The sequence below is a fragment of the Phalacrocorax aristotelis genome, chromosome 23 (genome assembly GCF_949628215.1).
Source record: "Phalacrocorax aristotelis chromosome 23, bGulAri2.1, whole genome shotgun sequence".
Taxonomy (NCBI): Eukaryota; Metazoa; Chordata; class Aves; order Suliformes; family Phalacrocoracidae; genus Phalacrocorax; species Phalacrocorax aristotelis.
The window spans coordinates 2273620-2287513 of NC_134298.1; the positions used below are offsets into that span (position 1 = coordinate 2273620).

At 51.7% G+C, this 13894-nt stretch overlaps 1 long non-coding RNA gene across 1 annotated transcript; it reads left to right on the plus strand.

Annotated features, from left to right (window-relative positions):
* Positions 1 to 171: 171 nt before the first annotated feature.
* LOC142067885 (uncharacterized) lies at positions 172 to 10194 on the plus strand. The gene is made up of 3 exons (XR_012664160.1): positions 172 to 221; positions 7511 to 7576; positions 7694 to 10194. It is a non-coding gene; the product is annotated as an uncharacterized LOC142067885 (long non-coding RNA).
* Positions 10195 to 13894: the final 3700 nt, after the last annotated feature.

Below are 13894 nucleotides of genomic sequence, written 5' to 3' on the forward strand. Positions count from 1 at the left end.
GCGCGGCCCCGGCGGGTCGGGGAAGGCCGGGGGCGGGCGGCGAGCGGACGGGGCCGGCCCGGGTTTCCCAGAAGCGGGCGGGGCTTCCTGCCAAGCATTCCCCGCCACCCACCCCCACCCCTCTCACCCCCCCTCCCCGCTTCCTCCGGGCGCCGCCGCCGCGCTGCGCATGCGCCTGGGGCCGGAGGGGCGCCGCGAGGCCAGCGGCGCGGAGGTGTCCGGTGCGCAGGCGCGGGGCGCGTGCGCCGGAGGGCGGCGGGAGGTGGTGGTTAGGGTCGGTCGTGGTGGCGGGGCCTCGGTTTCCCCCCCCCCCCCCCCCCCCCCCCGCGGCTGCGCCCCCGCGCTGGGCCGCCTGGCCGGTTAGGTTAGTCCCGGTTTAAGGCCGGGGAGGCGCCCTCGGCCCTGCTCCTGGGTCCCGCCGCCTCAGGATGGGGGGAGAGAGGCGGGAAGCGGGCCGAAGTGGCGTTATCCGGGCCCTGGGGGTCGGAGCGGGGCTGCCGGCCGCCTTGGTACCCGCCTCGCCACGGTGTCGTGCTTCGGGAAGGGCGCTGCGGTGGCCGTGCGAGGTTTTCCAGGAAAACTTAGTGAGTGGGACCTGCCGTCAGGGGCCTGGAGCCGTCGGGGGCCGTACAGGCGTCAGGAGCCCACAGGCGTCGGGGGCCGTACAGCCATCAGGGCTGTATAGCTTTGAACCAGGCAGGCAGAGCCGTGGCGTTACGATGTCTGTAAGCTGCCTCTTCTAAGGCTTAGGTGACCTGCCAATGAAACTGCTTTTGGATCAAGAAGCTGAGACTTGCTGTTGAGCTTTTTTTTCCCTTCCCCTGTTCTAAGGCTGTGTTACCTGTCACCAGTTAAATGCTAAGAGAAAGGCTGCAAGAAGGGACGTCTGCATTTGGTGTCAGTTGCATCGAGGCCATGGGAAGGATGAGGATGAGCCTTCACCCCCAGTCACTATAGAGATGATTGGAAGGGTTTCAGTCCTGTGGAGATGATATTTTTGAGTAGTGTAAGTTTGTGACAACTTTGGTAGGGCTTTTTTTCCCCCTCATTTAGCCTCTGATGCTCCCCAGCAAGTGACAGTTTATTCTTCAGATTCTGCTTTGCCCAGGTGGCATTATTTGTTGCTTTGACACCAAAGGCAGGCACCAGTTTGGGTAACTCCTGGTCCTTGCCTTAGAGAGCCACAAAATACATAATTTCAGAGGTCATAATTTCAGAGCTCTCAAGAAAGGACCCTGATATACTTGCTTAGTCCTTCTGGATTTGGACTGTTTTGCAACATACAGTGCGGGAGGAAGAGACACAGCTGCGGCAAAGGGTCTGCATGTGATAACCACCGTGACGATGCCCTGAACAGCCTTGCAGTTTGTAGTACCGAGGTCCCATATCCCTCACCTTCGGATTAGACTGGCTCTGTTCAGGTGCCGCTTTTGCTCAGACCCTTCATGTAGTTTGGAGAGAACTTTTCAGTCCCAAGAGCCCTCTCCTAGGAGAACAGAGCTATATCATGTTGCAGAAGAATCCCCCGTTGCCCAGTTATAGTACAAAACCAGAGTTTACACAAACCTGTCGCAGTAGGTTGTACACGGTATGTTAGTCCATAGGCTATTCTGTAGGGGACTCCAATGCTTTTGGAAATGGTTAAAGTGGAAATAGAAAATGCTGGGAGTGGGGTCTCTATTGTCAGGTCAGCTATTGCGAGGAGGTAGCTGGTAATTACCGGTGGTTTTCAGTCCTTCCTCAAAGGAACTGAGCTGTGGTCAGCTCTGAGTGGAGTGCGTGGGGAGAGCTGAGCTTCAGGGATGGGTTCGTGCTCTGCGTGTTCCTACGCTTGGGCAGCACGTGTTACGGTGACAGAATGTGAGATCCACCTGGTCTCTGATGTCCCCTGCATAAAGAATCGTCCTTGCCTTCCAGCAGTAAGAAAACGGCAAGTGAGGAAGGAGTTGCAAAGACTCGTGCTAATGACTGGTTGCATCTTTTTCTATCTTTCCTGCTATCTTATGCTTGCTTAAAGAATGTGGGATGTCTGCTGGTCGAGATAAAGAACAATTAGAGAAATTTTTACAAAGCAGTGCTTTTCAGAAGTTGAAGTAATTTGACAACAGTTCTGCTTTAGAAAGCCGAGGGAGTCTTTCTTAGGTTATTTTTGCCAGAGTAGTTAAGGCGATTGTAATGTTACATTTAGAGGTATTTATGACCTTGACATTTTTATCACAGTGGAAAGAAGATCAAACAAAGCTTTTGACAAAACATAATGGACCTTAGTACTCATTTTGTGGGTTTTGAACAAGCCACACTTTCCATTGAAGTTACATTCTGTAATTGTCTGAAGGGGGTGGACAGGAGATACAGGGGACTGCGAGTTTGAGAAGCACATGTGGAACTTGTTACAAGCCCAGGTTCAATACTGAACTCCAGAATACTCTGCTTTTGTTTTGTGGTTAAGGTATGTGAAGTGAATCGATGGTCTCAAACAGCTTACCGGTAGAGAAGTTTGTTACTCTTGAAGCTGTAAAGAATGTCTTGAAATCTCGAACAAAGTATAAATAGTGTAATAATGACGTCTCCAGAACGCAAGCAGTATTCATGGCGTATGGTAATAGCCCAAAGATGCAACAAGTCCATTAGTTGGAAACAACAGGAGCACGTACTGATCTGTCAGAGCGCTTCTGACACCCCTCCAGCAGAAAAAGCCTGTTTGGAGGAGGGTGAGAACACAGTGGGCCCGACCCAGTGGCACAGAAGCAGCCCGGCTGGTGAGGGCAAGGCTGGGAGATGGGCGCTGGCCGCCCGACCTCCGCTCTGCCCCTTCTCTGCAGTTCCAGGGGCATGTACAGCCACGCTCTGGTTTCTATTGCGGTGATAACACCCACAAGTCGTTATCAACGCGTGTACAAATGGAGCGAATGCAAATATAGCTGTGTTCCTAGTTATGTAAATTGCACAGGGTGTATCAGTTACTCGATTTGGAGAGTTAACACAAATAGCTGCATTAATAATCGGTTCAAAATATGCATAGCCCTTCCTTTGGGTGACCCAATAATGTCAAGACCTACTTCTCGGAATACGTGCTGTGATTATAGTTACAGCTCAGAGAGCACAGTTAGTTTCACAAAAGACCTTTTCTTCCTGCCTGGCTTGATTATGGTGATCTACTCTGGGACTGTTGGTCAAAAAAAAAAGCTTTTAGCTTGGAATTTTCAATCTGTTACTCCACGTTTGGTGCTCGCTGCGTGTGTGTGAGCCAAAAGCAGCGTGTTACAAACAGGGAGTTGTATAAGAATTCGACCCAGGTGGGCCTTTGCCCATGTGAGCTTCAGTCCGGCTCTGGAGATGGGGACAGCTCATTCCACCTCGGCTGATCTTCAGCCTCAGCCCACCAAGCCAGCCTCATCCCCTGTGCCACGGCGCTGCTTTAACAAAGGAGAATTCTGAGCGCTTTCCCTCCGTGCCACCCATTTACCTGCCACCCCCGACTTCATATGGCTGCAGCCAGTGCTCTCTCATCCTAATCCCCCTCCCAGAAACCTCGGCCTCCAGCCCTCATTCACCCTGCGGAGCTCGCAGCACAGGAGGTGTGGGAGTCCCTGCTGCCTTACGTTGCTGCGGGCTTTCCCAGAGTTGCTGTTGTTGGTTCAAGGTCTCCCCTTGAAAAGAGGGTCATCCTCTAAAGTTTGTGTTGAAGTTTGGTGTCTGGCCATGGGCAGCTATGCCGGAGAACCTGCGTGGCGTAATTTGGGGGTTTGGGTGTGCTCGGCCAGTCGGATTGCCGGTAGAACGGTGTCCCCCAGGACTGTACGGCTGTCTGAGGGTGACCCTTATGGAGGCTGTGCTGTACCTCGTGCATGGGAAGAGCTCCTCCACCAGGTAGCGAGGGTGACGATGACAAAGCAGCGCTCTGTCCTCCGGCAGGGGCACAGGGTTGATGTGTCAGCTGCAGAAATACTCCTTTAGTGTGGAGACCGGAGCTTTTAAACCCAAGGTAACCAGACTCAGACCCCGCTTGTTTCGCTCTAACATTCGGAGCCAGCTAGAGCCAGAAGGTGTGAAACGGGGTTCTCAGCTGTTTCATTCTTCAGAACTTAAACCTGAAGCAACTGGTTGAAAACTTCACCATTAAAAAGTTTCACTTCCCAAATAGTGCTGTTCTATAAATACCCTGTGCAGTGGGATATGACATTTACTCCCACACATGAGACACAGCATGCTTTGTAACTTGCGAACTCCGGGCCTTAACCCTTGAGCTGTCTTTGAGCAAACAGAAGGCAAGGAGCCCACCTCCTCTGCGGAACAGACTCACGTTGCAGCCTGCAGGTTGCTGTAGAGAAAAGGGGAGTAGAATTGCACCCAGAATTATGGCGCTTAGTATGGAAAAACTGTCCTCCAAGCTTTTTGGATATCATGTAGCTAAAGATGTTGCCTTAGGAATAACAGTGCGCTCTTATCAACAGATCTCCGAGCACTTTCCTGCCCAAAGCAAAAGAAGTACTTACGGTAGTTTGCTTTAATTTCCGATTCTGCTGTTGATTTATGATCCTTGGCAAATTCCTTAGCTCCTTGGTTTCAGTCCCATGTAAAAGGGATGATACTGCTTTTCCCTCAGTCTTTACAAGTCGTGTATGTTGTGTATATATTCTAGAAACCTAACCAGCCGGCTCTGTGCTCTGCAGGGTGCACTGAAGGGCTCAGGTGCTGATGGTTTATAAATATCCTGTATAAATATCCTCTCTCTCTCTGTATATCTCTCTCAGTGGGAGTTGGTTTGTAATATCCCTTTCTTACTGAGAAAGACATGAAGACATCTAGATTGGTAGATTTAAAAATGAATGGGTCATCTTATCTCATCCTCTTGCATGACATAACTTCAAGCAAGCCGTGTACCGCAGCCAGACTTGAACTGGAGCAAGGTTAGCAAAGCAGTCTGGCGTGGCAGCCGTACCTCTGAGGGGGACGGAGCCCGAGTTCTTAAGAGCCCTGACTTGTATCACGCTGGCAGGCGACTGCTTCTCTGGTGTTAAAAGCCTATGCAGAAGAGGTCCACGGAAATTAATCCTAACATTGGAAATAGTCCGGTTTGATTATCTCACTGGGGTGGGAGATAGGAAAACAAACAAATTTAGGCCTTTGTAGATTGGGTCTGATTCTGATCTTGGTTACGCAACGCTGATGTAATTCCTTTTCAACTGCATGGCATATTCATGGCTCGTGCCAGGGAAAAATAAGAAACGGCCTCAGTGGCTTGCAAAAGTTTTTCATCAGCTTTCCTGAATACCAAGCAGTTCCAATTAATCCGAGTTTGGCCCCTGCAGGGAATACGCTTCTGTACAGCTTCCTCTTATCTTTGCCAAAATATGATCAAATTGCTTGTCTTTCTGAACAAGTTCTGCTTTTGGCTCTGGTCTATCGTCAGGAAATGCATGTCAGCATTTTAACAGCTGTGTGTCCTGCTCAGAAGGAGCTCTGGATCTGAGTCGGGCGCGTTCGGAGCAGGGCTAGGGCTAGCCGCCGTTTGCTCGCTTATGGTTGGGAGTACTGAGTAAACATTGATTTTGCCTCTCTGCTGTGGAGGTCATCTGAGGATTTCAGCACTTCACCAACCAGCTTTCGTGAAGCTGAACCTTCATCAGATTCTGCCGCGGAGGCACCAGCGCGAGCGTATGAAAAGAGGAAATGAGCACTGGGAAGATAAAGCCAAGATTATTAAAAGCAGCCTCTGATTTTGAGACTTGGCTGCTCAGTTCAAGGAAATTTGAGCGTTCTTTTTCTTGTAGGTTACAGGACTTCTCTTGTAGCGATGACTCCTTTTTGGGAAGGGCCTTAAAGGGTTCCCAAACTCAGCTCCCTAAAAATCACTTTTCTGGGAGTCACAGGTTGCATCAGAGGCAGAGATGCCACTCACATAAACCTTACTGCGCCTCAGATGCTAAAGGACATATTAGAAAATAACCACGAAATCTTTGCCAGAACATTACAATATCCACGTGGGGTTTTTTTTAAGCCCCAGCTTGGAGAATTAAGCAGTAAATGAAAAATTTCAAATGTTGCTTTTTGAAAAGGAATTCTTTATATATAGTTTGGAGAGGTCAAGGTCATGAATTCTGAGAAGTTGACAGTACTACTTTGGTTGAATACTCTTTGCTTTAACCAGTAATTCCTTAACCCAAAATGAGCAAGAGCTTCCTCTGAGGGAGCTGGCTGTAATTCAACTCATTGGAGCCATTTGTCAAAAATACATCCCAGCTACAACTTTTATTTGTTGGCACTTAGATCTACATATTCAGTAGCTTTTTGGGGGAAAAATCGTGCTGGATTTTCAGACTAGCTTCTACAGGGACTTTTTCTTCACTGATGTGAAGAGGTCAGTAACCAAGAAGTTAACAGAGACGCCGTCCCTGGCAGCTGACATGGAGATCGGGACTCAGGAGGAGCCAGAGCTGATATTCGCTCTGCAGGTTTTGCTTTGTGTATGACGAGGACTTTGTTCTTAGATAGCCGGACTTGTCACATCCCGCTGTAATTTCACTGTGACACCATGCAGATAAAACACCAGTAATTATTATTAGATCCCTGGCAGTTCAGGTTATCCGCTCCCAAGCTAAGAAGTGGCAGGCAGAGTCCAAGTCCAAAAGCCACGCTGACTTGCCGGGTTTCTGAGCTGCGGTGTGCAGGTCGTTCCAAAATCATACGGGGCTCGTTGCAAGCGCAATGGCTGGCAAAAAGGATGCGGCTTTACGTTTCAGCCACGCGACCTGGTGGCTTACCTTTCAGCGCAGCGCTGCAGCGCTTCTTCACAGCGCTCCTCATTTGAAGGCGGTGGTTTTATTCCAGTACATCTGCTGGCTTGCTCTTTCCGTGGGCCCCAGCAGAGCACATGTAGACACAGTCTGGGTACTCGTGCATTTATTTACAAGGATTAATCTAGTTAATGATTTTAAAATCCATAGGTTGTGGAAAAAAACTGATTGGCTTTCTCGAGTTTCAGAGTTTCCTCCTCTCCAAATCGCAACAGTCCCAGTGCTTAAGGGGCAGCTACAAAGGAGATGGAGACTCCCTTTTTACACGGAGTCCCATGGAGAGGACACAGGGGATGGACACAAGTTGCTCTTGGGGAGACTCCAATTGGACACGAGAGGGACATTTTTCACAGTGAGGACAGTCACCGTTGGAATAATCTCCCCAGGGAAGGGGTTGGCTCAGCCACATTGGGCACCTTCAAGAGCCGTCTGGACAGGGTGCTGGGCCACCTTGTCTAGGCTGTGCTCTGCCTGGAAAGGTTGGACTAGATGATCCCTGAGGTCCCTTCCAAAAGGGGATTCTGGGATTCTGTGTGTTTGTGTGATTTTTGTGTCCTTTGCCCTCCCTCCTCCGTACAGAGGGAGGGGAGGAAGGTGCACAACATCACATCTGTACTCCTACATCTCAGACAAGGATTTGTTAGCGTGCTGGGACTGATCTCTGCTGGGCAACAAAGCTGAATGAGGCTGAGGAAATTATGCTCTTTCCTAAGGGCTGGGGTGCGCAGGCTTGGTGTTACCTGGAGTAGAGCCGAGGCAGAGGAGGGCAGCACGGCCAGGTGAGTTGGCACCAGACCTAGGCTGTCTCTAGGAGGCAGGGCGGGTCTGCACTGCAGTGTGCGGTGCCGTGACGAGGGGACACCGTCCCTCTTCTGTCATCATTTATTTCCTGGCAGGCTGAACACAGCCATCACCCCCAGGTCTTGCCTTGGTGAAGAAGACGGGCTGGCTCTGGTTCCAGGGGGTCGGAAGCACTTCTGCTCCCAACACTATGGATGTAGGCTTTGGAACAAACTCTCAGATGGAAAGTAGTGTGGGCCTGACCCCGAACTTCTGCTTCAAGCATTTAAACTCTGCAACCGCTGTTGAATGCCATAAATTGGAATCTTGTTACGAAACATCCTGAGGTCTGTGTCTGCGAGGCAGTCAGGATTCCCCCTGCCTCTGCAGTCTCTTACCATGTTGGGAAGACCTGCTTCAGCTTCCCGCGAGGCCGAAATGTTCAGAGCCATCACACCGACTAACGGTGGGCAGCGTGGGCACGCTGCCTGTGACAGGAACGGATCCAGCGATGTGGTACGAGAGCAGAGGGGAAATCCTCAGCGTTGGGACAGAGAGCCCTCGAGGAGACTCAGCTCTCGGCGGGTGCTGTTGTGCAGCCTCCTTTCTGGAATGTCCCCTTTCATCCCAGTCCCTGTCCTCCGCTTGAACCTTCAGAAATCCCGAGCAGTGGATAAGCTCTCTCCTCTTACAGGCATTCAGATGGTCTGAATTAAAAACCAGCAGCTGCCGCCTGCTGTGTTGCGCTTCCACCTCATTTCTGCAAAGTGGCCGTCCTCCTGCCTTGCAAGAAGGTCGGCATAGCTCCACGTTCGCACCTCCTCCCAGCCCCACCAGGAGCCGCGGCAGTGGCGGGGAGCTGCCATGCTCTATCCTTTTAGCAGATTTCATTACTCGGCTGCTCCACCCCGGTCCCCCACCCAGGTTCTTGTACCGCTCCGGCCTGTCGTCCTGCCCAAACAGCCCTGCCGCCCGCCCTGGGAGCGCCACTTGCTGCTTTCAGCGCTGCTCTAGCACATGAACAAATCAACAGAATGACTGTGTGCAATTCTAATGCCTGCTATAAGTTTCCTCAGATTGGAAATATGATAAAATGGTGGAAATATTCACATATTTTCTATTTCTCATACGTGGTGGGCAGGGCTACTGAGAAGCAGAAAAACAGAAGAGCAAAGGCAGTCAACCACAGTCCAGCTACAGACGTCTCATCTCCCGTGCGTTATTCAGTTTACTCCGCGTATCCTCTCCCGATGCCGCCAGGCTCCCACCCAGCTCCTCAGTCCCGTGCCACCTCCACTGGCATCCCCGCTCTCCCCCACAACTCTGCTGATCTACTTCCAAAGCCTTACTCCCATCCAGGCACCCATGCATTTGGCCCTTTATTTCCCAGTGAAAACCCTGCCCACAAGATAAGATAACCCTCACAAACCTCAGAGCTTTAACTCCCTCTCTGTGATGCCTTTCGTTTTTAACTTTCCAGGAGAAGGATGATCTTGGTGGGGGGAGCCGAGCTTGGCACGGTCCTCACCCCCGCTGTTGTGTGTGGAGAGAAATACCGAGGGTTCCTTCGGCATGGCTTGTCCCCCGGGGTGAGCAGGCACCGCTGCAGGGGGAACAACCGGGGCCCGGAGCTGGGCATGAACCAAGTTACAGGCATGTCCAAAGTCATCTCATCTACAAGACCGTACAAGAAGATGACATTCCTTCTCCTGAAACAAAATACCTAAAAAGGAGAAAGATTTCTTTTACCAGGCTTGACAGCTAGAAGCGGGGGTCACTAGCTAAATATTTACAGGCAGATCAATCAGGGTTTATTGTAGGCAGGCAAACCACAGCTAATATTAGGACCTGGCAAAACACACAGAAACCAACACCCAGAGTATCTTTGCTTTCCTAACGCAGAAAGTGCCCATTACAAAACAGAGAGCATATAGACACCGTTTATCTGTGCTGATAAATGCAGGGCCTGTGGTTTTGCTCTCTGAGGATCCTTTAGCTTCTGTGCCAGTAAATAGGAATTCTTCAGTGTGCCTGCAGGAGGAGACAGGCAGTGCCTCTTGCCTCTGCTCTTCGCTCCAGCTGTGGAAATTCTGGTACAAATAATTAGGCAGAATCCTTGTTAGACAGACTGCAGGGCAGAGCAGGAGCACGACACAAAGTAGGTCTTTACACAGATCCCACACTTCCTTCCTTAAAGCAGTAGTGCTCCAGCAAAAGCAGCTGGCTCAGTTTTTGCTTATGAAATTAATTATAATAAATCAAAAGTGTCAGGGACTGGAATTTGTAATCAAATTAAATAAGACTGTAAAAAAAAAAAACTATAAATGGAAATGTGTTAAAAATTCAGACATTTGGTATTAATCTTGCAGAAAAATGCATGCAATGCTTTAAAGTTAATTATGCCTTAATCTGTTGCAAAATAACAAAAGCCCTTAAAGCGTGCTGTAGGACAGAGGTTTTGTCTTCAGGTAGGATCCAGCCACTGGATAAAAAGAGAATTCATACCAGCTAAACGGCAAAGGCAACGTCCAGCCACCTCCCCCGTGCTTCTCCTGCAGGACTGCCGGCCCCGCACCGGAGATGCTGCAGCCCTTCGGCCGTGCGCGGGGCAGCAGCAGAGCACAGCGAGAGCTGTGACACCCCAGCGCCTCGTGCCTCTGCGTTGGTGCCACTTGGTCAAACCTCTGCGGCACAGCTCTGCTGCCTCTGCCCGGGGAGGGCGGCAGCCGGGGGATGGTCCGGCTCGCTCCTGCGGATCGGGCTGCCCGGCACCGTTCTGCCTGGCCCCGTGAGTCCCAGAGCAGCAGAGGCAGCTCTGCTACACTGGAGCCAGGCAATCTGCCCCCTCGCATGCTCCCAGCTTCGCCAGGAGCCGGAGCGTCTCCCTCCGCACACGACCGTCATCTCCCATATATCCCATATATCTCCCTGGAAGAATTCAGGGTCGGGCTGGACGGGGCTCTGAGCAGCCTGATCCGGTTGAGGGTGTCCCTGCTCGCTGCGGGGGTTGGACTGGGTGTCTGTGGCTGGACACCGGCTGCCCACCAAAGCCACTCCGTCGCTCCCCTCCTCAGCTGGGCAGGAGAGAGAAAATATAACAGGCTCGTGAGTCGAGCTAAGGACAGGGAGACGCTCAGCAGTTACTGCCATGGGCAAAACAGACTTGGCTTGGGGAAATTAATTTATTACCGATCAAATCAGAGCAAGATAATGAGAAATAAAACCAAATCTTAAAATACCTTCCCCCCACCTCTCCCTTCTTCCCAGGCTTAACTTTCTCTCCCTCCTTCCCGCCACTGGTGCAGGGGAATGGGGATGGGGGTTGGGGTCAGTCCATCACACGCTGTCTCCACCGCTCCTTTTCCTCAGGGGGAGGACTCCTCACACTCTTCCCCTGCTCCAGCGTGGGGTCCCTCCCACGGGAGACAGTTCTCCATGAACTTCTCCAACGGGGGTGCTTCCCATTGGCTGCACTTCACCACAGACTGCTCCAGCGTGGGTCCTTTCCACAGGGTGCAGTCCTTCAGGGACAGACTGCTCCAGCGTGGGTCCCCCACCGGGTCACAAGTGCTGCCAGGAAACCTGCTGCAGCGTGGGCTCCTCTCTCCATGAGACCACAGTCCTTCCAGGACCCAGCTCCAGCACAGGCTTCTCATGCAGTCACAGCCTCCTTTGGGCATCTACCTGCTCCAGCGTGGGGTCCTGCGTGGGCTGCAGGTGGATGTGTGCTCTACCGCTAATCTCCATGGCTGCAGGGGGGCAGCCTGACTCACATGGTGTGCACCGCGGGCTGTAGGGGAATCTCTGCTCCCGTGCCTGGAGCACCTCCTCCCCCTCCTCCTTCACTGGCCTTGGCCAGCTGTGGGTCCGTCTCAGAGCCAGCAGCCATTGCCTCTGTCAGACATGGGGGAAGCTTCTAGTGGCTTCCACAGAATCCACCCTGGTAGCCCCCCCGCTACCAAAACCTTGCCACGCAAACCCAATACAATGACCTTTAAAGGTCCTTTCCAACCCAAGCTATTTTGTGACTGTGATATAGCCCAGGTGTGTTTCAGCACGATCAGCACCTGTGAGGCGGGTGTGATGTCTCAGCCTTTGCAAACCTTTTAAGTTCACAGAATCCCAGTATCCCAGGTTGGAAGGGACCTCAGGGATCATCCAGTCCAACCTTTCTGGGAAGAGCCCAGCCTAGACAAGATGGCCCAGCACCCTGTCCAGGTGACTCTTGAAGGTGTCCAACGAGGCCGAGTCAACCCCTTCCCTGGGGAGATTATTCCAACGGTGACTGTCCTCACTGTGAAAAATGTCCCTCTCGTGTCCAATCGGAGTCTCCCCAAGAGCGACTTGTGTCCGTTCCCCCGTGTCCTCTCCATGGGACTCTGTGTAAAAAGGGAGTCTCCATCTTCTTTGTAGCTGCCCCTTAAGTCCTGGTACATGGTGATGAGATCCCCTCTAAGCCTCCTTCTCTCAAGGCTGAACAAACCCAGCTCCCCCAGCCCATCCTCGTATGGCAGCTTCCCAGTCCTCTGATCATCTTGGTGGCCCTTCTCTGGACCCCTTCCAGCCTGGCCACATCCTTTTTGTACAGCAGGGACCAGAACTGCACACAGCGCTCCAGGTGTGGCCTGGCAAGCGCTCAGTAGAGCGGGATGATGTCTTCTTTATCTCTGCTGGCGATGCCCTTTTTGGTGCAACCTTGCATCCTGTTGGCCTTCTTGGCTGCAGCAGCACACTGTTCGCTCATGTTGAGCTTTCTGTCCACCAGGACCCCCAGGTCCCTTCCCACAGAGCTGCTCTCCAGCCAGGTGGATCCCAGTCTGTGCTGCACTCCCAGACTGTGTTTCCCCAGGAGCAAAACCTTACGCTTGTCCTTGTTGAACTCCATAAGGTTCTTGCTGGCCCACTCCTCCAGCTTACCCAGACCTCCCTGCAGAGCAGCTCTCCCTCTGGAGTGCCTACTTCCCCACTCAACTTGGTGTCATCAGCAAACTTCATCAGGCTACACTGGATGCCGTTATCCAGATCACTTATAAAGATGTTGAATAACATTGGGCCCAATATCGATCCCTGGGGGACTCCACTAGTGACAGGTTGTCACTGTGAAAAAGAGCTATTTACCACCACCCTTTGGGTGCGGCCCGTCAGCCAATTCCCCACCCCCAAGTTCCTTCCCTTGCTCTTCGGAGCACGGCTCAACACGTGCCCAACTGTTCTTTCGTTGACGTTAACAGTGCGGGTTAGAGCTGGTGGTGAGATCAAAATGGACTTGCTGCAAGGTTGCACCAGAGAGGTGGCCCTGTGACCTCTCCTTTTCTCCAGAGGAAGCTCGGGGCTGGTCGTACCGTCGGAGAGCAGCCTACAGGGTTAAAGCTACAGCATTCCAGCCCACACCAAACACCCGGCCGCTAGACTTTAACCCAAGTAGCAGTTGTTGGTTTCCCACAGCGCACATACACAGATGAAGTGGCACATCCCTGTCTGTTGCTGGGTTTCGCAAAGCCGAGGTGCTGGTGTTCATGGGGCGTGCTATTCACTTGAGGAATCCAGTAGCAAGAGCAACAAAACAGTAATGGGTTTGAAAAACACAACAAGAAACCCCGTGGTCTGCTGGATCTCCAGACAAACAAATTTGCACCCTTCAGAGGACACAGTATTAGCTCTAGGGCTAACCCAACCCATTCCCGCACTGTTTCTGTTGTTCTAAACCCATGTCCTTTTGATTAGACTAACCTCTCCTCCCCAGAGGGCTCTTTTGTCATAAAAATGCTTCCCCATGGGGCCATCTGTCATCCCAAGGCTGTCTGAGTTTGTTGGTCACTTCATAAATTGAGAAATGAGTCAGCTCAGACTGTTACGAATCAGAAGCCTTCGAGTAGTTCTAGACATGTGTTATTGCCCTGGGGTTTTCTCTGGAAGTCCTTTTTCCAAGACCAATATTTGAAAAGAGGGTGAAGCCCTCACAGCAAACATTGCTGGCCCGTAGCACGGCGAAGTGAAGAAGTACTGCTGGATTAAATTCCCTCATCTCGGTGAGAGCGCCCAGCACTTACCCATGCAATCCCCCAGGCAAAGTTTGGGAGCAGCATTTGTATTTCATTCCTGTTATAGGCCGGTCTTACGAAGATTCAAGCTGAGCTTTAGGGAGCATCTCTGGAGGTCACCATAACTTCAAATTTTCCATCCAGTCCTTTGCAGTGTTTGATGCGATGTGTCTACTGGGTGCAAAATCCTGCTGTGCAGGCATGGAGGGGAACAGAAACTCCTGCTGGGGTCTGGCTGATAGAGCTGGTCCTCTTCTGGCAGATGTATACTCTTCT